Source organism: Cebus imitator, unplaced genomic scaffold, assembly GCF_001604975.1.
Source record: "Cebus imitator isolate Cc_AM_T3 unplaced genomic scaffold, Cebus_imitator-1.0 Scaffold500, whole genome shotgun sequence".
Taxonomy (NCBI): Eukaryota; Metazoa; Chordata; class Mammalia; order Primates; family Cebidae; genus Cebus; species Cebus imitator.
In genome coordinates this window covers 665,786-689,127 of record NW_016107815.1, presented here as the reverse complement: position 1 = coordinate 689,127, position 23,342 = coordinate 665,786, and the positions used below count along the sequence as shown (strand labels likewise).

At 46.1% G+C, this 23,342-nt stretch overlaps 1 pseudogene; it reads left to right on the top strand.

Moving 5' to 3' along the window:
* The window catches only part of LOC108292704, a 56,692-nt pseudogene that overhangs the window by 20,300 nt on the left and 13,050 nt on the right, over positions 1-23,342 (top strand).

The following is a 23,342-nucleotide window of genomic DNA, read 5'->3' as shown; positions in this document are numbered from 1 at the left end:
TTTTTTTGAGACAGGGTCTTGCTCTGTCACCCAGATTGGTCTTAAACTCCTGGGCTCAAGGGTGCCTTCTACCTTGGTGGTGGGATCATAGGTGTGAGCCACCGTGCCTGGCCAAATGGTCACTATTTTTATCCTTGCTTTGGCTTATCACTCAATAAATGATACATAAAATTTGTCTGAAAATTTAAAGACAGAAGTCAAGGCCTGCTCTTTGGAGTTTTTGTAGAAGCAGGTCATGTTTACCCTATTAATATCTTTTGTAAGTGGAAATATTCACCTACTTCTCTCTCTCCTTTCAGACCCTAAAGCATTTGCTTAAAAAAGGTAGGGATTCCAAGGGGAGGATCCTTCTTTCTGCTCTCAGTTTAATCCCCTCTGCCAGACCAATTCATTTCCTCTTTCCTGTTGTTTTAGGAATTCTTCATGCTGGAATGAGGGGAGGGTATGAGGAGCAGTGAGGCCCTTTAAGAGCCTGAGTCATCCCACTTTGGTTCTGGGGCCTGTGGACCCCTTTCAGGGACTCATGACAAAAGGGCCCTCCTCACCCCTTCCCAATTGGCTTCTGTTCCCTTACGGGCTGCAGGGCAGACCTTGGTAGAATTGGAGTATTTGTCTCTGCTTCCGGTGTTCCTTTCTGCCACATGGTGACATCCACCACTGGCCAGTACTGAAGGGCTTTTGCACCATTTCAGAAGGAGAGTGTTCTCCAGGAGGCCAAGTGAGGGAGCAGGCCCCCTACCCCCACGGGCTTTGGCTCAGTGAACACAATGCACACTGGAAGCAGCGGTCCTGGTTGTTGCAGGAGCTCTGGCCTTTCCCGTGCAAACCTCGGGAAGGCGCTGTGCTTAAACCCGCATGCGGGATGACCACACGTGTGTGCGCAGAAAGGCAGTGTGGCCTGCTGGAAAGAACATAGCACTTGGGGCCCGATAGACCTGGGTTTGAGTATCAGCCATGCTGCTTCCTGGCCCTGGAAGGAAGGATTGAAGAGTTCATGCCTCTAAGCTTTGCCTGTTGGGAGCAGATTATGGTGCCCCCTCTGAAGGGAATTAGGATTAGACATGGGAAGTCAACACCACCTGCAGTGCCTGGCACTTATTAGGTGCGTTATAATCAGTAATTTTGTGTTCTGTCCCCAGTGGGACAAAATCAGCAACAGGTCCTCTGTCAGAGCCTATGCACTAGTTTGGGGTGTGAAGGAGCTGTGCTTCAAGTGAAGCTGTGTTTCCAAGATCTCTGATGCATTCCTTCAGGAGTGGAGTTAAGTACATCCTAAGAAAGAACAAAGAGCACAGCAGGCCAGGACTGAGCGCTCTGCAAAGCCTCTGCACCAAGACCAGGAGGGAAGGGTCTGCCCTGAGAACAGAGATTGCAAACTTGTGCCCTAGGGCCTGGCAGCATGAAGATATGAGGTGGGTGGGGTCAGGGGAGGAAGATGGGAGGAACTGGAGGAAGCAGCTGTCCCTCAGCCCCAGAAAACTGCTGCCATGATGTCACATCTGATTGTTCAAGGGAAGCATAAATCTGAGGTTTTAAGTGAAATTAACTGGAAACAAACTTTTTTTTTTGTTTTTTTAAGTGCTAGATGGGCTTCCCTAGTGTGGACCTAAGAAAATACATCTTCCTGCCCGCTGTGGCCCTTTAGCCCTACCAGGATGCCATCTCTGAACTATCTTCTTCCCTTTACTCGTCCCCGTTGACCCTGTTTCAGAGTCCCTGAAATGGCAAAAACCCTGTCTGGTTTTTCACGGCTGTTGGGGAAGGGGCTTCTCCTGATTTGGGTTGAGGCAGGCTGGCATTTTGAGCCACGTGTTCCTCTGCCTCTCCTGACCTTGTACAATCTCTTCTTTCTAGGAATCACCAGCCCTGTGTTTGTGGATGCCTAGGGAGAGAGGCACATGGATTACTCTGTCTATGCCTTGCAGAAATCTGAAAATGAGTCCCTTTTTCTTCCTTTTCTTCATTATGACAGTTATCAGAAAGTAATCTGGTACCAGCAGGACATTTCTGCAAGTGTAGATTGCACTACAGAAAGAGATGTAGGAAGAGGAGGGCCCTGGGAAGGCCAGTTTGGGATCCAGTCCCTAGAATCCCCCAAGTAGCCTGGTGCTCTGGGAACTCATGAAGATAGACTTTGGGCCTTTAAGATGACTTTTTTCCCTTGACTGAGCATATGACTTGACAGTGTCAGATTTCAGTGTAGAACAGAGAGCCCATTAACTGTGCCTCCACCAGGGTCTGGTTCTCCTCTGATGTTCCAACCAGTGGTCCCGCTGGCCGTGGTCTAGGGGAGAGGCCCTGGGCCCTGAGGGAGTGGTAGAGCACAGCATCCCCTACAGGGATGGGTTTGCAGTCCCTGATATGGCTCACCTAGACAGCCTGACTCCCAGATACGTGTGGACACCAGCAACCAGAACCCAGGAATACCTGGAAAATTAAAAAAACAAAAAAGAAACAAATAAACAAAAAAACCCTTTGTTTTTCTTCTTTCAGCTATAAATCAATGAGAAAACTAAAAGGAAACCTAAAATGTAATTCTATTTCCACTCACTCCCACTGCTACTACCTCCAATCCAGATTCACCTTGAGGCTTTTTATTTTTATTTTTAGACAGTCTCGCTCTGTCACCCCAGCTGGAGTGTAATGGTACAATCTTGGCTCACTGCAGCCACCACCTCCTGAGTTCAAGCGATTCTCCTGCCTCAGCCTCCTGAGTAGCTGGTATTATAGGCGTGCACCACTGCGCCTGGCTAATTTTTGTATTTTTAGTAGAGACAGGGTTTCGCCACGCTGGCCAGGCTGGTCTTGAACTCTTGACCTCACTTGATCCACCCACCTCGGCCTCCCAAAGGGCTAGGATTATAGGCATGAGCCATCGCACCTGGCCAACTTGAGGCTTTTTTCTCCCCTTCTCTTATGGAATTTTAATGGACCAAAATGGGCCAGGAAAACTGGGTCCTCAGTATTATAGGAACAAGCACACTCCACACAGGAGGAGATGTTTCGTGGTGTGAAATGTCAAGCTGCTATATAGTAAGATTTGTCTACATCAAACACAGGCAAAAGTCCCAGCAACATTGACTTGGCATGTCATCTTTTAAACCGAAAGAGACATGGTTTCAGTCGAAAGATTGAGGAAGCTATTTTAACGACAAAAAGACATTGCCTTCCTTGAATGAGGTTACCTGAAAGCTGGATTTGAAGTCTAGATGAGTTGGGCCTACTGGACAGGTCTGTAGATGTTTGAATTGAGACACCAAAGCTTGAGTTTTGCAAATAACATGAACTTTTCGGTTGTCTCTGCTGTACACGAGGTAGAGTCAAAGAGAATAAATGGAGCTGACACTGACCTTTATTTTCTTTTAAAGACCCACAAGGTATTTCTTCAATATTACTTGGCCTCATGGTTCCCTTCCTGAAGACAGACCTGGCTGCGGATTTTATAATGAGCCCTGTGAAACTGAGCCTGCTTTTTCAGGTAAGTATGGCTGCTTGGAAAAGGTAGCAGAAAAAGACTGTAGCAAGGGCTCTCCATGGGAGGCAGAACTACTGACATTTGGGGCCAGATCATTTTTGTGTATGGGGAGGCTGGTGTTTTGAGCTATGTGTTCCTGTATATTATAAGACGTTTAGCAGCATCTGTGGCCTCTACCTAGAGATACCTGTAGCAACCCTCAATTTACAACAATGAAAAATGTCTCCAGACATTGCCAAATATCCCCCAGGAGCCAACATCACCTGCCTCCCCTGTGGAGAACCACTGCTCTAAGGGAAACTGGCTCCTGAGATTTGAGTCTCAGGAACTTCATCTCTAGGGAGGTTGAAAGAGTCTGAGCAGGGGAGTGTACCCCAGTGGTGAGGAGCCCAGCCCTGGAGTTAGATTGGTTCATGCCTGGAGAACAACCCTAAGTAGAACACACTGTTAAATGTTTAATAAACACTGGTGGTAGAGTTAGAAAGCATCATTATTATTTCTCTGCAGTGGAGGTTTCTATACACGGGGAGGTGAATTGCAATGGGAACTAGGGTGGTAGTCAGGGAAGAATTCCTGGAAAAGGCAAGTCAGAGTGGACTTCGTGTGTCCCACTGCAGACCTACAGGAGGAGCGCCTTCAAGGAGCCTGCCTGGCAGGGCCTGGCTGGGCAGGGATGTGCTTGCTACTGCTCTTGAGCAAGGCCTGGGTAATATACCTCTATCCTCCAGGCATGCCTGCTGTGGTTCTCACAATGATGATCCTGATTCCTGTCTTGGGAGCTGCCATCATAGCTCTGATTTTAAGGATACAGAGGGGAAAACTGCAGAGGCAAAACAAGACATCTGGTGGCAAATAGATTTTGATGAGATCACCATTCTTCCCCAGAACAAGGTGAGGCCACGTATAACCCAGACGTCCTTTTTCCTGGTTACTGCTGGAGATTGTGGAAGGGACCGCATCTAGAAGCTTCTAAGAGCAAGAAGCTGACTAATTTATAAAGTGAGCACTTCCTGAAGAGTCTTCAGGCCTGAGTTCTGGTTCTAGGCCTTCCACTTGCTTGCTGAATCTGAGAATGACATTTTACCTCCCCAAGACTCAGTTTCTAAATACTCACAAATGATTGACAGTCTCTAAAGTTCCCTTTCCTCTGTTACTCTGTGTGTAAAAACTGTAGATGCTGTTCAGATATTAAAGTTGTCTGCTTGGGAGGATTTATTTTATTTTTTATTTTTATTTTTTTGAGAAGGAATTTTGCTCTTGTTGCCTGGGCTGGAGTGCAATGGCATGATCTCGGCTCACTGCAACCTCTGCCTCCCAAGTTCAAGCGATTCTCCTGCCTCAGTCCCCTGGAAGCTGGTATTACAGGTGCCCACCACCAGGCCCTCTTTTTTAGTAGAGATGGGGTTTCACCATGTTGGTCAGGCTGGTCTTGAACTCCTGACCTTGGGTGATTCACCCGCCTTAGCCTCCCAAAGTGCTGGGATTACAGGTGTGAGCCATTGCACCCAGCCAGATTTAGTTATTTTCAAAACCACATTAACTCATTTAATCAATTGACGACTCATACAATAGTGTCCATTTGTTTGACAAGCACCTGACCATCGACTACAGGCCAAGCATCATACTAGACATGGGGATATCCTTCAAATGACATGCCTCCAGAGGGAGGCAAGTGTCAGAGGTGTCTCCACGGTGAGACAAAAGCCCTGCAGATGGAGGGACTGAAGGTCTCAGCATCTAGAAGGCTTTGGAGAGGAGGTGACATTTGAAAAATTATAGGTTTGCAAGTGGTGAAAAAGAGTGAAGTCACACAGGATGTAATGAGATGTGGGATGCTCGGGGCTGGGAAGCTTGGCTGGTACCAAGTCAGGGAGGCTTCAACATGCTAAGAGCAGGTGACTGGAATTCATTAGTAACTCGGCTCCAAACGTCCCTGGGGATTCGGAACCTTACTCTTCCCTCTTCTACCAAAGCAACTCTGCTTTGATCTACTTCATTTCTTCATTAGGGTTCCAGGTAAGATTCTCCTTGAAAACAGGATTCTTGTGCTTAGAAGGTGCTCTCTAGGTGTTGAGAGACACTGAGGGTATTAAACAGAGAGACAATCTGGTTAGATGTTCTTTAAGAAAATGACTCTAACCCCAGGCTACACATCTAATTAAGTCCCACAGCCAGACCTTGAAGCTGGGCAGTCTGACCTCAGAGCCTTCCCTCTTAACCTATACCTCCGTGGTGGTACAGATGTCATACAGAGCGTGGATGATGGGCGGTGCTGTCCTAGAGTGATGCATGTAGCAGGTCAGAAAGATCAGGGTCCAAATCCTGACTCTCTTATTATTAACTGTCTGACTTTGGCACTCAGCTTCCTCATCTTTAGAATGAATTCCCTTCAGTACTTGGCCTTGCTTCTGAAAGGGACCAAATCATTTCCTGTTTTATAGCCATCCCAGAGAGGCACATCCATGTCAAGAGGCAACAACAGTAACTCACCTAGTGTGATGATTTCCGCAGACCTCAGCTCTTTTGTCGAGAACCAGCAGCGGGAAGAGCACTTCTATGCCCCAGCAGGGCTTTATCAGGTATTTGTGAGGCCAGGTGGCGGCCTGTAGGTCTTAGTGTGTATCTCTGTCCTGTTCTCTGCATCCTTTCTACCAGGCAGGGCATTCTGAATAGGATAACATTCTCCAAGCAAAAGCTAGGGTGGTCTTGTGACTCCAGACTGGTGCTTCTCAAATGTTAACGTGTATACGGATCACCTGGGGCTCTTATTAAAATGCAGATTCTGGGTGAGTAGGTCTGGTGTGGAGCCCAAGAGCCTGCATTTTAAAGAATCTTCTAGGTGATTCCCAAGCTGGCTTCTAGTTTAGCCTTAGCTCTGTCCAATACACCTTCTGTGATGACGGAAATGCCGCCAATCTGCACTGTCCAATAAGGTGGCCACCAGCTTCCTGTGGCTACTGAACATTACTGTGCCTGGGCAACTGAGTTTTAAATTTTATTTCATTTTAATTAATTATAATTTAAACAGCCCCATGTAGCTAGTGGCTTCTTTAATGGGCAGTGCAGTCCTAGATTGGGGCTGATTTCATCCTTGCTACTTTGGCATGAATGAATCAGTCGTGGGGGCTGGTGCTTCTGCCATGTAGACAGTGCTGCTGCAGGCTGGAACGGAATTCCTGCTTGTTCTCTCTCACCCTCCCTCCCACACCCAGACCATGATTGCTGCCTGCACTTAGCAGTCCTTCCCAAATTCAAGTCCCCTTGGGGGAAAAGTATGCACAAAATTGTATTTATTCTTTAAAATGGAGGTCCCAGAGAGTAAGGGCAGAAAGCTCTGAGCAAGGGAAGAACTGTTCATTGCTCTAAACTGGGGTTAGAAAAGACTAGAGCAAAATCATTCGCTATGCAACAAAACTTGATTTTTTAAATGTTTGCTTACTTGAATTTTCAAACTACAAAACCTCCCGGGATATGACCAAATACCTTAGAGATCACTATCCATATAAAACTCTATGTGGTGGTCACCGGCCACTTAAAGAAAGAAGTAGCAACACATAGAATATCACTGTCTGATGGAACCTCCGAAAATGTCTCCTGTCCCCTCTGTCAAACACCATCGAGGGATTTCCCAGTTCTGTTGCCTGCATGATGGTGCCCAAACTCTTTAAGAAGGGACTCAAATCTCTTGACTCCCTAGTCCCTACCTATTTTTCTAATCATTTTTCCTCTGGCTTAAATCCTGTGCTCATTCAATTGGTCTTGTCGATTTTGCCACATGTATTTCACCTTCCGACAATGTCACCCCTTCCACCCAACAACCCATGTGAAACCTTCTTACCGTTCTTGGTTCGGCTTAAATGTCACCTCTCCCAAAAATCCTTTTCTTCATCCCGCAGGAATTCCTTCCCCCACGGCACTCCCATCACAGCCCTGAGTCCTTTGCAATTGCCCTCATACTAAACCTGAAAGGTCTTGGGTTTATATTTACTTCTCTTGTGTCCAGATTCTATGCCTTCTTCTCTCCAGCTCTTACCACATTATGATATGTTTTCGTGGTGACTAAGTGACTCTCTAAAAGCAGACTCCATAGGCAATACAAATAAAATATGCCATTTACTGAAAATTTAATATGTGCCAGACCTTGAGTTACCAGTGGTCAGTATTTTAACTGATTTAATGCTCAGAACAACCTTATGAGATTGGTGGGTTAAAAAAAAAACCAACTTTTATTTTAGGTTTGGTGTTATCTTTAATCCCATTTTACAGATGAGAAAATAAAGGATTGGAGGAGTTAAAAAGAACTCAAGGTTGTTCAGGTAGTAAGTGACAGCACTGGGCTTCGAATAAGGCAGCTGACTCCAAGCCTGCCCTTATCACTGTAACTCATGATTTCCTCTGAATAGAACGGGACATTCTTGTATAATAGAAAGCATACAGTCTTGGAGTCAAATTTTCAAGCTCTGGCTGTACTACCTACAAATGTGCAACTTGGGCAAGTTACGTAACTTCAACAATCTCATCTGGAAATGGTCTAATCATACTGACCTCGCAGGGCTGTGATGCCAGTTAACGGAGATCTTACGTGTTGAGCAGCTAGCTCAGTGCCTGGCCACACACAGAGCCACCAAAGGGGTTGATTTGGATAGTGAGGGGCTTGCTGATCGGCTCCTTGGTGGATTTCTTCCCAGTCTTCTTGCTCCCCTTCCTAGCCCTAAGTGGAGCTTTTTCCAATTCATTCTGAATTAGGAACATTCTACGTTTTCTCCAATTCCAGGGAAACTACGTGGACATCCTGATCCCAAAGGAGCAGAGATGGGAGGCTGCTTCCCTTAACGTGACCTACCTCTTCCCCTGGCTTGACAGTCCAGGCTTTGAATCTCAGACCACTGGCCTCTCCCTCTCCTACCTCTGTTTTTTATCCCTTCATTCTTCCTGGCCTTGATTCTAGCTAGCCCTTCATCCTCTGTGTCTGTGATGGCTGCCTGCCTACCTACCAACCTTGAACCTGGTCCTTGGAGGGGGTCAGGTTCATGAGTCTGACTTCCTGCTCCCTCTCTGTGACCTGTTATGGGCCCCATACTGGCACTGACAGCTGTAAGCAGGGAAGCAGGGGTGAGTCCATTTACTGTGACGTGATTGAGTTAATCCCCATGGCTGAGGTTAGACATTGATCATTCCTCTGATTTATTTGCTGGCAGCAGACTTCCTGGGTTACCTCCCAGCTCTGCCACTTTTTTTTTTTTTTTTTTGAGACGGAGTCTTGCTCTGTTGCCTGGCTGGAGTGCAGTGGCATGATCTCGGCTCACTGCAACCTCTGCCTCCGGGGTTCAAGAGATTCTTCTGCTTCAGCCTCCCGAGTAGCTGGTATTACAGGTGCATGCCACCATGCCCAGCTAATTTTTGTATTTTTAGTAGAGACAGCGTGTCACCATATTTACCAGGCCGGTCTTGAACTCCTGACCTCATGATCCACCTGCCTCAGCCTCCCAGAGTGCTGGGATTACAGATGTCAGCCACTGTGCTTGGCTAGCCACTGCACCCAGCCCCAGCTCCACCACTTATAGGCATGATCTTCAAGTTACTTTACCTTACCTTTCAGCGCCAGTTCCCTCATCTGTAAAATGATATCTGTAGTAATTCTTATCTCACAAGGTCTTTGTAGGAACTGACTGAAAATATGCAAAGCACATAGCATGGTCCCGGGCATGGGGACACGCTCTATACATGAGCTACTGTAACCATGATTATTTCCAGATGTGTGAATTAAGGCACGAGAACATTGTTTCCTTCTTTGATATTTGCACCGAACCACCTAACATCTGCATTGTCACCCAGTATTGCAAAAAAGGAAGCCTTAAGGTAAGCAAAACGGTAAAATGCACCTTCGGTTTGATTAGTGATAGATAATAAGGAAGTTTCTCTGTGCCCTCTGCTCTTCATCCAAGGGTAGTTCCTCTCTGGTCTAATTGCAGGACCTAAATTACCTTGTCAGGCTACCTTATGGGAATCAAATTAGCCAACTGTCTGGTTAATTTTGTTTTGGGGGGAAACTGAGCTTGGTTTCTTCTCTTAAGATGTCATGGCTACTCTTGAACTGTGTTCCTGGGCCCATCCTACTATGGAATGTAATGACAGCTTTATGACAGGAACAAGGAAGTGTTTGCAAAACTCAAGACTGCATGAATTCTCAATATTGAGTCAGGTTATGGTATATCCTGGGGATATTTCCTGTTACTAGGTTTAATGTCTCCTGCTTCGCATTGTATTAGCACTGGCCAAAAATACAAGCTATATTAGAGTATAGAGTCAAATCTGTTCAATCGTTAAAGCTCACTGTGCTTCAGGCTGAGTCACTAGGAATCTTCTGAATAACTATGTTTTTCAGGATGTTTTGAGAAACTTGGATTATGAAATGGATTGGATATTCAAACTCTCATTTGCATGTGACATAGTCAATGTGAATATAACATAAACTTATCAAAAATAAATATGATAGTGTTTTTGAGTTGCTCTGTCTCAAATTAAACTGCAATTTTTCTTGAAGATGTTGGCCCTCTTCAGATCTCCTCTTCAAAGTGATTCCAGCTCTAAAGTCTATCACTTCTATTCAATTTTCCTTTCTTTTCTTTTTTCCTGATTGCAAATAAATATATAGAGAGGAAGGTATTTTATGCTAAAGTTGAAATGGATGCTAAGCTTACCCAATGAGAAAAGAGCAGAGTGTTTACATTGTAGGGTAACACTTTCTATCTCAAAGAGAATCTCATCACTAGATTGTAAATTGGGCTGGGGAAGATGATTCCTGACACTCTTTCCTGCTCTCTAGCTCCTGATATCTTTCCCTAGGAAATGGGGATGACACATTAACCACAAAGCTGCTGACCTAAAAGGTGGGCCAGAGATGTTGATCTGAGGAGGCAGAATCTTTGCTTTGGCACAGGGGGCCATGGTGGCTACAAAAAGAAGAAAATAATAGTAACAGCTAAAATATATATAGTGCCTACTTTGGGCCAGTCACTTTCCAGTAATGTGTAGATATTAATTTATTGAATTCTCACAAAAACATAGGGTAGATCTATTGTTATTTCTATTTTACAGATTAAAAAACACAAAGCACAGAAAGTTCACATGATCTTCCTGAAGTCTCATAGCTATGAAATAGTGGAGTTAGGATTCAAACCCAGCCATTTTCAAGTCCTACACCCTTAACCACTGTTCCACACGGCCTCTCAGTGGGAAGCACTAGAGCTTGCTTTTGTGTTTTGCCACGGGGAGAAGTCAGTCTCACATCTAGAAGCCCGTTAGGGGCTGGGGAGGGGTCATTCAGAGGGAGTTAAAGAGAGACCAATTCCTGCCTGTTGCCAGGAAGGCAATGGAAATGCTGAGAGGTGGCAGCTAGATCCAAAGCCCACGATGACACTGTCTTGAAGGGCCATGCCCTAGGCATGCAGCTGGTGATGAGGGATGGAGCGGGCAGGCATGGGAGGACATTAGCTGTGGGGTGAGCCATGTCAGTATGGACCAGCATCCTGAGGCTGCCCTCTCCCACCTGTGCTAAATCCAGCTGTTCTTTCTTAAGCTTGCTGCCTATATTTTTGCCACCAGAAGGGACAAAGCCAATGACCTGGGTGTCAGTTGGGTGAGGAAACCCCTCAGTCTTGGGCAGCACAGTGAAGGATGGTGGTCCACTGCTAGTCAATAGCCCAACCATCAATCAGCCGACAGACTCCTTTGGGGAAGACTCACCTGGGTGCTGAGAGGGCAAAAATGATGAAACACAAGCTCTACCCTCCTGGAGTAATGGCCCATTGACTTATTGAGTGACTTTGCCAGGTCACTTCCCCTCTCTAGACCTTGACCTCCATGTAGGTGGAATGAATGAGGTTGGCCCAGTTGAAGTCTAAGGGCTTTCCTTCAATAGGAATTTTATTGCTTTTTGTTTCTAGGGAGCTGAGTCCCACAGCTCTGTGAGACTTTGATTTTCTAGGTTTTAGTAGGAAGCCAGCAGGTTGTTATCAAGCAAGGTCAATAAACAGAAGCATCTCTGTGATTGGGTCTCCATGGGCAACCCTGGACCACCACTGTTATTATTTTATTAAAATTTTGTTGAGCGTCTGTTAAGAGTGTATCCTACTCCGGTCACTTCTGTAGGAAGACAGGACTTGTTTCCAGTTTTGAATGGCTTAAAATCTAGCTAGAGAGAGAAAGAAAAAAAAAACAGTCTGGAGATGTACATATAAAAATCTTTAAGTGGCAGTGGTTGTCAACTGGGAGGATGTGACGTGGTGTCTTTTCCTACCCTAGAATCTTCTCTCCTTCCCTTCACCCACTTTTCCCTTCCCTTCCCACCAAGCACAGAGAAGGATTCTGGACTCCAATGATCTGCCTCCTGCCCTAATCAAAACAGCTGACATCATTTATATTGAAGTGAAGAGTAAGCTAGTCAGTAAGTTCTCACCAAGCCATGAATGACTAACAGATTTGACCTTTTTAGTGTAGGCATCAGATTTCAAGAAGCATTAAGCCACAGGTTTCTCTGGAAAAACATGGCAGGTAAGCATGAGGCTTTGAAGGGGAAGAGCTCCCTGGTGGTTGCCACCTACTCTAGCTCACTCAGTCTACTCTCTACTCTGTGCCAGGAGAACAGAGGACAGCTTGGCATTTGGCTCTAGAAGGATCATTACATCCCAAGACAGAGTGTGCACATTCTGGAATTTTGTAGGGTCACTGATAACTCCATAGGCTAGGTCAAGGCACAGGTAGGCCTTCTGAGTTAATTACTCTGCCACTGTCCTTTGAAAGAGAATTGTGGCTAGTGACCATGCACTGTCCTCTTAGAGCTTTGCCATGGGTCTGGGCATTTCGCCAAGCTCCTTGGGACCGATTGTACTTTTGAAACAAGTCTCTTAATGTCTATTTGATCAGCACCTCCTCTATGTCAGGTACCAGAGAGACTCTGAAATGCCATAGACATTTCAAGACAACAAACATATATTGACTGAGCACCTAATTTGGATCAGGGCTGATTCTGGGCTTAAGAGACACAGACAAATGAGGCTCATTGTCCTGTCCCCAAAAAGTTCAACCAAGTTGGGCAAGCCTGGGAAGGAGTTTGGAGAGTATAATACTCTTCTTGAGTTACAAATAGGCCTTCATGTCTAAGTAAGAGAAGTCTTGATGGATTAAGAGGATGAAGGACACTTCAGCATAGAAGTTGTCTTTAGGGTTTGAAACCTGACTCTGCCACCTACTGGCCAGGTGACCTTAACTACCCTGGGCCTCAGGGTGTGTAAAGATAACATCATTACCTGCCTCATAGGGTTGTATGAGGACTAATGTATGTAAAATGCTTAGTGCCATGCTCTCCCTGTAACAGGCGTCCAGTTCACGTTGATTGTTAGTAGTAGCAGTAGGATTACCACGATCACAGATAATTCTTGGGCCAGGTGTGGTGGCTCATGCCTGTAATCCCAGCACTCTGGGAGGCTGGGCAGGTAGATCATGAGGTCAAGAGTTCGAGACCAGCTTGGTCAACATAGTGAAACCCCGTCTCTACTAAAGATGCAAAAAAGTAGCAGGGTGTGGTGGTGTGTGCCTGTAGTCCCAGCTACTCAGGAGGCTGAGGCAGGAGAATTGCTTGAACCTGGGAGGCGGAGGTTGCAGTGAGCCAAGATCGCGCCATTGCACTCCAGCCTGGGCAACAGGGCGAGACTCCATCTCAAAAAAAAAAAAAAAAAAAAGTACATTTTCTTGCTTTAATTTCCTCAACACTCCTATGGGGTAAGTCTGCACTATCCAAATGTGATAGCCACCAGCCACATGTGGATAGTGAGCACTGGAATTGTAGCTAGTTCATTTTGAGAAGTGCTATAGAGTTTATACTAGGTTTTGTAAACTTAGCCAAAAAAAAAAAAAAAAAAAAAAAATCTTGCTAATACATTCATGTTGATTATTTGTTGAAAAAAGATTTTTCAATATACTGGGTTAAATAAAACCTTATAAAATACATTTCACCTGTTTGGTTTATAGCATGGCTGCTAAAAATTTTAAAATACTCACGTGGCTATTGGACAGCAAGCTCAATAATTAACAATTAACTCCATTATTTATTATTTTTAACTTTAATGGTAGTAATATTGGAATAATATCATCTCCATTTCCAAGAGGAAAAATGTGAGGCTTAGTGAGGTGAAGTCACCTGCCCAGCTGGTAAGACGCAGTTTGGGAGTTGTATCCAGTCTGTCTCCAAAGACTGTGTTTGCTCTTCCGTGACGCTTCCTCTGTGCTAACTACCAGAGAGTACAGATAGGGGGCCCAGTGATAGCAGTCCTGTCTGCCACCCAGGAATTTCCAGTAGGGCAAGAAATGTAGCTAACAGACAGATGATTGAACTGATACTGGCGGGCTAGGGAAGTCCCCAGACGCTGGTGGGAACTCAACCCCAGCCAGTGTGCAAGCTCTTAACACCGTTGTGAGAAGGAATTCAAGGATAAATCAGAAAATAAAGTATGGAGATTTACTGCAAGGTGAAAAGTACACACTTAAGATAGGGGAGTGCGGGTGGACTCGAGAGAGTCGAGCAATGGAGTTTGGAGCTTCTTCTACCTTCATGGGTTTCTTTAACCAAGGGGTAGAATATTCATGTGGATTCCTGGAAAAAGGTGGAGCTTTCTGGGAACTGCAGTGCTACCCATTTTTACACCAAATATAGTTATTCCCGGAACTGTGGTAGCACTGGTGGGTGTGTGACCTAGTATGTTAATGAGCTTATAATGAGAAATGAGCCACCACATCCTAGGTCAAATCCAGCACCATGTTGGGTCCAGTTGGACTTAGCCTGCTTGGCTCACAGCCTGTTCTTTCCAGGGTCTTATCGGCCCTGAAAGTAGTAGCTTGTGCAGCTATTTCAATTCCTTTTCACTAGTCATGTGTAACTGCCCTGGAATTTTCTGTTCTCCTGCGGCCACCCTGTGTTATTCCTGCCTCAGAGCTGCCGAAAGTGCATAAAGCCTGGCACATAAATAATGAATCCTTTCACAGCTCTATTTGTTCTCTGACAATATACATAAAAATCATACATTTCTATCAAGATAGAAAAAAAAAATAAGGACATGCATGCCGTCTCTCGGAGAAGATTGCACACCCAGGATTCCAAGCGGCCCTAAGCATGTTGTTTTTGCCCCTAGGAGCTCTGCTAAAATCCTAGAATGTAAAATTGTTGACTGTAAAATATGTCATGCCTGGGGTAGGTCTGGCACTAGCAATGGCAGGGGGAAAGCAGAAGAGCCTTGCGTGTTTCAGGGGCAGTTCTCTTGAATGGAGAGGTCTTCTGCTGGAATCAGAGAGAACTCTGGATTAGACACAGATCTTATCCGATTTCAAGGTTGGACCTTAGCCTGTTGGAGCCTCCCTGGGGAAGTCCCAGAGGCAGCCCCAGCCAGGTCCCTCCAGGTCCACCTGAGTTGAATTTCAAAATGAGATTCAACATTGCCATCTAAAAACAAGGCGCTTTGAAAAAGAAACATGGGGTAGGGGGTGGAGAGCGATTGCGGCAGGGGTGGGGGTATGTATCCATTCTCCTGGATGTTTTCTGTATTATCCCATATTTCTTTTTTGTTGTTGTTATTTGTTTTTTGAGATGGAGTCTCACTCTATTGCCCAGGCTGGAGTGCAGTGTCATGATCTAGGCTCGCTGCAACCTCTGCCTTTTGTGTTCAAGTGATTCTCGTGCCTTAGTCTCCCGTGTAGCTGGGATTACAGGCACCCACCACCATGCCCAGCTAATTTCTGTATTTTTAGTAGAGATGGGGTTTCATCCTGTTGGCCAGCCTGGTCTTAAACTCCTGACCTCAAGTGATCTGCCCGCTTCGGCCTCCCAGAGTGCTGGGATTACAGGCGTGAGCCACCATGCCCAGCCCCTGTCCCATATTTCACAAGCAATATTGTCCTCATGGCTCTGGCTCAGGTGGGATAGTGACTCGGCCTTGACAGCACTGCTGGAGGAAGAGGGGCATCCCTGTGCTGGTGAAGTTGGTTGTTGTCTGGGGTAAATATGCCAAGGAAATCACTCCTAACAAGAAGACGGTTTAGGAGCAGAGGTTTAACAGGCAAAAGAAAGAGAAAGGAGAATAGCCCTCTCTCTCATAGAAAGAGGACCCCCTATCCCACCCACCCTGCCCCAGGGGCTTCCTGCCCACAGTGAAGTGCAACAGATTTTATAGACTAACTTGAGGAGGTGGTGTCTGATTTACATAGGGCCCAAAGGTTGGTTGGACCAAGTGTGATGTTTGCATTAAGAGTAAGGAAGCTGGCTGCCCCACCCTAATCTTCTGTTATGCAAATAGTGGCTTTGGCTGCTTGGCGCCATATTGCCTGCTCCTTACTGTACATGTGGTTTACAAAGAAAAGGGATGATGGAGCCACCATTTTGAACATCCCTAGTCCCCAGGTGGCCTCTTTCCTACTAGCAGAGCTGCAGGCATTCACGCATGCAAGCTTCTAGCTTGCCTTTATATTTATGTATATGTATATCATATGTAAATCATTCCAAATCTAGATCTAGCTTGCCTTTCTAGGTCTGCAGCTTGCTTTTACAGGCTGCTCTTTGTTAGAAAAGAAAATGATTGGGGGCTGCTTTTTATTTAAAGGAAAACCTTATCGAGGACTCCCTTACCATCATTAACTGTCTAAATAACTTCTTTCTAACTTTTTTTTTTTTTTGAGATGGAGTCTCGCTCTGTGGTCCAGGCTGGAGTGCAGTGGTGCGATCTCGGCTCACTGCAACCTCCCCCTCCCGGGTTCAAGTGATTCTCCTGCCTCAGCCTCCCGAGGAGCTTTTCCTTGCCTATCACCCAGGAGGCCACCACCACACCCAGCTAATTTTTGTATTTTTAGTAAAGATGGGATTTCACCATATTGGTCAGGCTGGTCTTGAATTCCTGACAGGTGGACGGAAACACAGACAGGCCTGGGGCCGGGGATATGCCCGTCTCTGTGCTCATTTGTTCAGGAGCCACCAGTATAGCCCTTTATCTCTGCAGTCAACTGGGGCAGGGACACCCAAAATGGGGAAAACCATTTCCAGTTCCTTAGCGTGAAGCCAAGAAGACCAAGAAGTGATCCACCCACCTTGGCCTCCCAAAGTGCTGGGATTATGGCGTAAGCCACAGTGCCCAGCCTCTTTCTAACTCTTACATCACTGGTGCCCAAGACCCTGTCCCTGGGTGCACTCCTCTGTTCAGGATGTTACCCCCACCTAATTCCTCCTGGGACCTCCTCATAGCCACTCCCATGCAGGACTTCACTGCCCTTCTCAGCTAGATTGTGTAACTGTAATTACACATTGGGGTTAATTGTGCTGGAGGAGTATGTGCTTTGACCCTCCTTCTTCCCTCTTCCCCTTTTCCTCTCCCATCACCCAGGGCACAGGAAACAGGAAAATCTAGAGGTTTAGAAGAAGCGGGGCTTCCAAGCCAATCCCACCTGGGTTTATAACCCAGCTCTGGTCCTGACTTCTTGGGAGCGATTTAACACTCCAGGTTTATTCCTTCTAGCCTGATCACTAGGATGTATTTGTTTTAAGTTGGCCGGGTCTTCTTGGCTTCAAGCTAAGGAGCTGGAAATGGTTTTCCCCATTTTGCGTGTCCCTGACCCAGTTGACTCCAGGGACAAGGGGCTATACTGGTGGCTCCTGAACAGATGAACGCAGAGACGGGCACATCCTCTGCCTCAGGCCTCTCTATCTGTGTTTCTGTCCACCTGTCTCTTTGCCTCGGTTCCTTCTAGAAGTGTCCTCAGCACCTGCTCTGCCTCATTTGCTCATTGTCACCCTTGTAGGGCATGCTGTTCCTCCACAGGAGCCCCCTGGGTTCCCATGGCAACCTGAAACCTTCCAACTACATGGGGGATGGTCAGCTGCAGGTGAAGCTGTCGGGATTCGGGTTGTGGGAACTCAAGTACTGCCGGACACACAGAACATATGATGAGACAATAACCGACCACTCAGGTAACCTTTGGGAGATCTTGCACCCACTAGCTCTTGGCAGCAGAATTAGAGGTTCCTTGCTCCATCTTTGCCTCCTGCTGCTCATCTGTACAGGTATCCACAGGCGGGCCTTCCTCTGGAGCTGATGTTATATGGCTGTTTTGTTCACCTGAGGAGAATGTGAAAAAAAAAGAAGTCTCTGCAAGATGGCCTGAGTTTGTGGGGTGATTTCTGGGTTTAGAGACTTGTTCTTGTCCTAGCTCAGCTAGGCCCCCGGAGCAACTATTGCCCCACTCTTCAGTTCTCTTTGTTCCTTCCCACATTCATCCTGTGTTCTCAGCTTAGAACATAGGCCTGCCAGGCATTTTGGAGATAATCCAGTTCCATAGTTCTCTGTCTTTTAGGTGCCTGGTCCCACCACCCCCACCAACTCTCAACTGAATCAGCATACCTGAAGGTGGGGTCTTGGCATCTGCATTGGTTTTTAAATGCTCCCGAGTGACCCTGCTGGGCATCTGAAGACAAAACCACTGCCTCAAGGCCGATTTTTCTTCCATATGAGCCAAGTGGGGTTCGACGACTCTTCCTACCTGCCCAGTTAATTGACTGCTTTGGATTCTTATCTCTGCATGCATCCTGGGCTCTCTTGAGCCCAACTTTCTCAGTCCCAATCCCCCTTTTGCTGGAGCGGCATGTCACCAGCAGCTTTTTTGTGTCAATTTGGGAGGTCTGTGTAACATAGAATAGGATGATGTCTTATAGGAAGACAAGGGGGATGGGAGTGGTGGCTTATGCCTAAAATTCCAGCACTTTGGGAGGCCAAGGTAGGAGGATCGCTTCAGTCCAGGAGTTTGTGACCAGCCTGGGCAACATAGTCAGACCACCCCCATCTATACTTAAAAAAAAAAAATTAGCGGGTGTTATGGCATGTGAGGCTGAGGTGGCAGGATCACTTGAGCCTGGGAGGTCGAGGCTGCAGTGAGCTGTGAATTGTGCCACTGCACTCCAGCCTTTAGAGACCCTGTCTCAAAAAAAAAAAAGAAGGGGAGGAATTTTGTTTTTATTAATTAATTAATTTTGAGACCGTCTCACTCGGTTGCCCAGGCTGGAGTGCAGTGGTGCAATCTTGGCTCATTGCAACCTCCGCCTGATATAGCTGGGATTACAGGCATCCACCACCATGCCTGACTAATTTTTGTAATTTAAATAGAGACAGGGTTTCGTCATGTTGGCCAGGCTGGTCTTGAACTCCTGACCTCAAAGTGCTGGGATTACAGGGGTGAGCCATCTCACTTGGCCAAGGGGAGAAATTTTGAAGACCTGCTAGCAGCTGTCCTAGTTCCCCTTCCGCACCCTCTAATATATATATTTTCTTTTAATGATTATGACCGAAAATGACATCATAAGCCTATAGACTTCACCGCAGAAGAAGTGAATGTGTAAAATATCTAGAATAGATAGATGAATCTATAGAGATAGCATGCAGGCTGGTGGTGGTTACCAGGGTTTGCGAGTGGGGAGAACAGGGAGAAAGGGCTTACTGCATAAGGAGTTTACTTCAGAGAGATGGAAATGTTTCAGAGCTAGATAGAGGTGGTGGTTGCACAACTAGCTTTGAAATGCTGGTTTCTTCATTGTTTTTTTTTTTTTTTTTTTTGAGACGGAGTTTCGCTCTTATTACCCAGGCTGGAGTGCAATGGCGCGATCTCGGCTCACCCAACCTCCGCCTCCTGGGTTCAGGCAATTCTCCTGCTTCAGCCTCCTGAGTAGCTGGGATTACAGGCACGCACCACCATGCCCAGCTAATTTTTTGTAGTTTTAGTAGAGACGGGGTTTCACCATGTTGACCAGGACGGTCTCGATCTCTTGACCTCGTGATCCACCCGCCTCGGCCTCCCAAAGTGCTGGGATTACAGGCTTGAGCCACCGCGCCCGGCCCGCTCTTCATTGTTTTATTAATTGCAATTGTGAATATGCTAACTGCCACCCAGGTGTTCATTTTAAAATAGTTAATTTTTTTTTTTTGAAATGGAGTCTCACCCTGTTGCCCAGACTGGAGTGCAGTGGTACAATCTTGGCTCACTGCAACCTCTGCCTTCCGGCTTCAAGGGATTCTCCTGCCTCAGCCTCCCAAGTATCTGGGATTACAGGCATGCACCACCACGCCCAGCTAATTTTTGTATTTTGAGTAGAGACAGTGTTTCACCATTTTGGCCACGTAATCTCTAATTCCTGACCTCAATCCATCCTCCGGCCTTGGCCTCCCAAAGTGCTGGGATTACAGTTGTGAACCGCGTCCGGCCTAAAATGGTTAATTTTATGTTCTATGAGTCATATCACAATTGTTTTTAAAAATAAAGGCAATACGGAGGAGGAGCGTAAACATGAAAACCAGCTGTAATTTTACAGTCTCAAGTAAACCACCCGTAACATGTTAGTGCATGTCCTTTCTGCTAATTTTCTCCATATTCACACACATGGATCCCTATTTGCTCTTCAGATCACTGATGGCTTGGGACTGGATGCCTTCCTTTCTCCTGTGCCCCCAAGGATGAAGGAGTGCCTTTTCCAGTTTTGCCCGGCAGCACCCTCACTCTGTGTGGACACCCCATGGTTTTGCAGAGCTCTACTGGACGGCCCCAGAGCTGCTGCGGCTCCCGGAGGTGCCCTGGGCAGTACCCCACAAGGAGATGTTTACAGCTTCGCCATTCTGATGAGGGAGCTGATCCACCCCTGGGACCACGGGCACTTTGATGACCTCCATGAGGCACCGGATGGTAAAGCGGGAGAGCCTGCTTGGGAGGTTTTGGTTGTGTGGGCTAGCTTTGAAATGCTGATTTTTAAAATTGTTTTATTAATTTATAATTTATTCCATTATTTTTTATTGAAAATTCATGCTCTTTCCCTAGTAAGATTCAGAAAAAATAATTAAAGAAAAATAAAAAAATCATAGTCTTTTTTTAAATTAGAAAATGAATTGCATTTTGGTTACGAAAAAAATCCAGGGACCCCAGATTATATAACTTATTGTATTACAGCAGCCAGAGGGATCCTATTAGAAAAGGAGGCGGATTATGTCACTTTTCTATCAGAATCCTCCCCTGCCTTCCCAGCTGGGGAGTGAAAACTAAGTCCTCCTCATGGCCTACAAGACCACTGAAGGCCTTGAAACCGTGTAAACTGTGGGGCCTTCTGGATTAGTTTCCTAGGGGGCCATAACAGTGACCACAAGCTTGGTGGCTTGAAACACTGACGTGTATTCTCTGGCAGTTCTAGAGGCCAGATGCTTAAGGTCAGGGCGTTGTCCAGGCTCTGCTCCCTCTGAAACCTCTAGGGAAAGTTCCATACTCTGTCTCTTCCTGCTGCTGGTGGCTGCCCCAGCATTCCTGGGTTTGTCGCCACGTGGCCCCAGCCTCTGGCTCATCTTCATATTGCCTCCTCCTCTGTTTACATATCCTGGCTGTGCCGCTTATGAGGACATTTGTCCTTGGATTTAGGGCCCACCCGTATAATCCCAGATGACCTCCTCAACACGAGATCCTTAACTTAATTATATTTGCATATCTGGTATATATACTGTACCCATTCCCAAGTAAGGAAACGTTTGTAGATTCTGGGGACATCTTCCTTAGGACCCACAATTCAGCCCACTGCACCCCCAATGCCATCTCTTATGATTCACTCCTTTCGGTCACACTGGCCAATTTGATACGTCTCCAACATAGACAAATCCATAGAGACAGAATGCAGGTTGGCGGTAGTTACCAGTGGCTGGGGGTAGGGAGAACAGGGAGAAACTGCTTAATGAGTAAGGGGTTTACTTTGACACATTTTTGGCTGGATGCGGTGGCTCACGCCTATAATCCCAGCACTTTGGGAGGCCGAAGTGGGTGGATCACAAGGTCAGGAGTTCGAGAACAGCTGGCCAATATGGTGAAACCCCATCTCTACTGAAAAAAAAAAAAAAAAAATTAGCCAGGCGTGGTAGCACATGTTTGTAGTCCCAGCTACTTGAGAGGCTGAGGCAGAAGAATTGCTTGAACCCGGGAGGCGGAGTTTGCAGTGAGCCAAGATTGTGCCACTGCACTCCAGCTTGGCCAACAGAGCCGGCGTCTGTATCCAAAAAAAAAAAAAAAAAAAGGACAAATTTCTACCGCAGTCCCTTTGTGTGTACTGTTCCCTCTGCCTGGACACCTCTCACCTCGTATTCCTACATACATATTTGCCCCATTCTTTCTTAAGGGCTACAGAATTTTTCATTGTGAGAATATGCCATAAATGGTACCTTGATACATATTTTGGAAGGTGCTGCAATGCGCAGCTCTCTGTCTTTGCACACGTGGGTGAATGTTTCTTCGGGCTTGATTTCTAGCCATGAAATTGAGGAGATAAATATATTTAAAATATGTTTAAAATTCATGATAAATGCTGTTCAGTTGTCCACTTACAAAGGATATTTTCTAGCTTATTTGTTTTTGCTAGGTTGTCTCTTAATGGTCGATGCTTGGATCTCAGCCTGAGATTCTGATACCATTGGTTTGGGGTGCTGCCCCAGTGGCAGGGTTTCAAAGCTCCTGGGGTGATTGTTAAGATGTAGCAGCTCAGGCGGCTTGGAGAGAGGGTACCAGCATGTGTGTGCAGGCACGTGAGTGTGAGTTTCAGTAAAGTCAGCCCACTTTTGCTCTTGATTTTGTTTTCTTCCCTTGCCTACCATTTCCAGCCTTTCCCCAGTGGTGTATCTCAATCTTTAGATCATTACCTGTTATTACCTGGAGACTTTTTGAGTCAGGAGCCTATCGTAAGGATATGTAATTGCTTTTAGACCAGAATCCAGTTTTAATTTCTGGCTAAATAAGGCAGAGGTGAGATTAATCCAAAAAAGGTAACTCGAAATCTGAGTGCATCTGACTTTGGCATCAAGCAAATACACAAATATTCCCAAACTAAGCCCAGCCCACTGACAGTCCCTCAGCCCCATCACTGCCTCGTTTTTGCCAGTTAGGGTCTGTAGGGGAAGGCACTGTGGACAATCAGCGTATTGCCCCCTCATTGTTGAGCTCACAAAATGAACCGAGAGCTGGCTACATGGGACCGTGTATCCGTAGGATGGCAACCAGGAAGAATACAGTGTATACCTAACTTATGGGCAAACATCCTTCTTCAGTTAGCTCCTGACACTTTCCTACAAACAAAGCTGGTACTGGGAACTGAGTAGCTATAGATTCTCTGGGCACGCAAGACCAATTGTTCTCAAACTTTGGTGGGCATCAGAATCACCGGGAGGAAGTTAAAACACAAAATTGTTGGGTTCTACTTTTGGGGTTTCTGACTCAGTAGGTTTGGGATGAGGCCTGAAAATGTGCATTTCATCACCCTCCCAGGTGATGCTGATAAATCCGCAGTTTGAGAAGCCCTGGCCTTGGCCCTTGAGGTCCTTGGACCAGCAGCATCAGCATCACCTGGAAGCTCATCAGAAATGCACATTTTCAGCCCCCACTCCAGACCTGCTTCATTGGAAACTGTGGAGAAATCGGTCCAGAAATCTGTTTCAGCAAGCTCCCCAGCCAAAGCAAATGAGCAACAGTGCTAACATGACTGAAGGATGGTTAACGACTATAGAATGGAAACAGCTGGTGAGAAGTTACTAGGTAATTCACGCGTTTTCTGAAGTGCAGACCCATGGGTTTGAATTTGCTCTTGAAGTCCTATATCATTTTACTGATTTTTTCATGCATTTCTTAGAGCTAAACACAGAAAGCAGAAGATGCCCTAGTAATTCTTCAGTCACTGCTTTTGAAGCCATTGCTGTCTCATGTCTCAAATTGTACCTCGTTTGGGAAATAAAACACAATTTCCCAGGGTTTTTTTTTTTTTTTTTTTTTT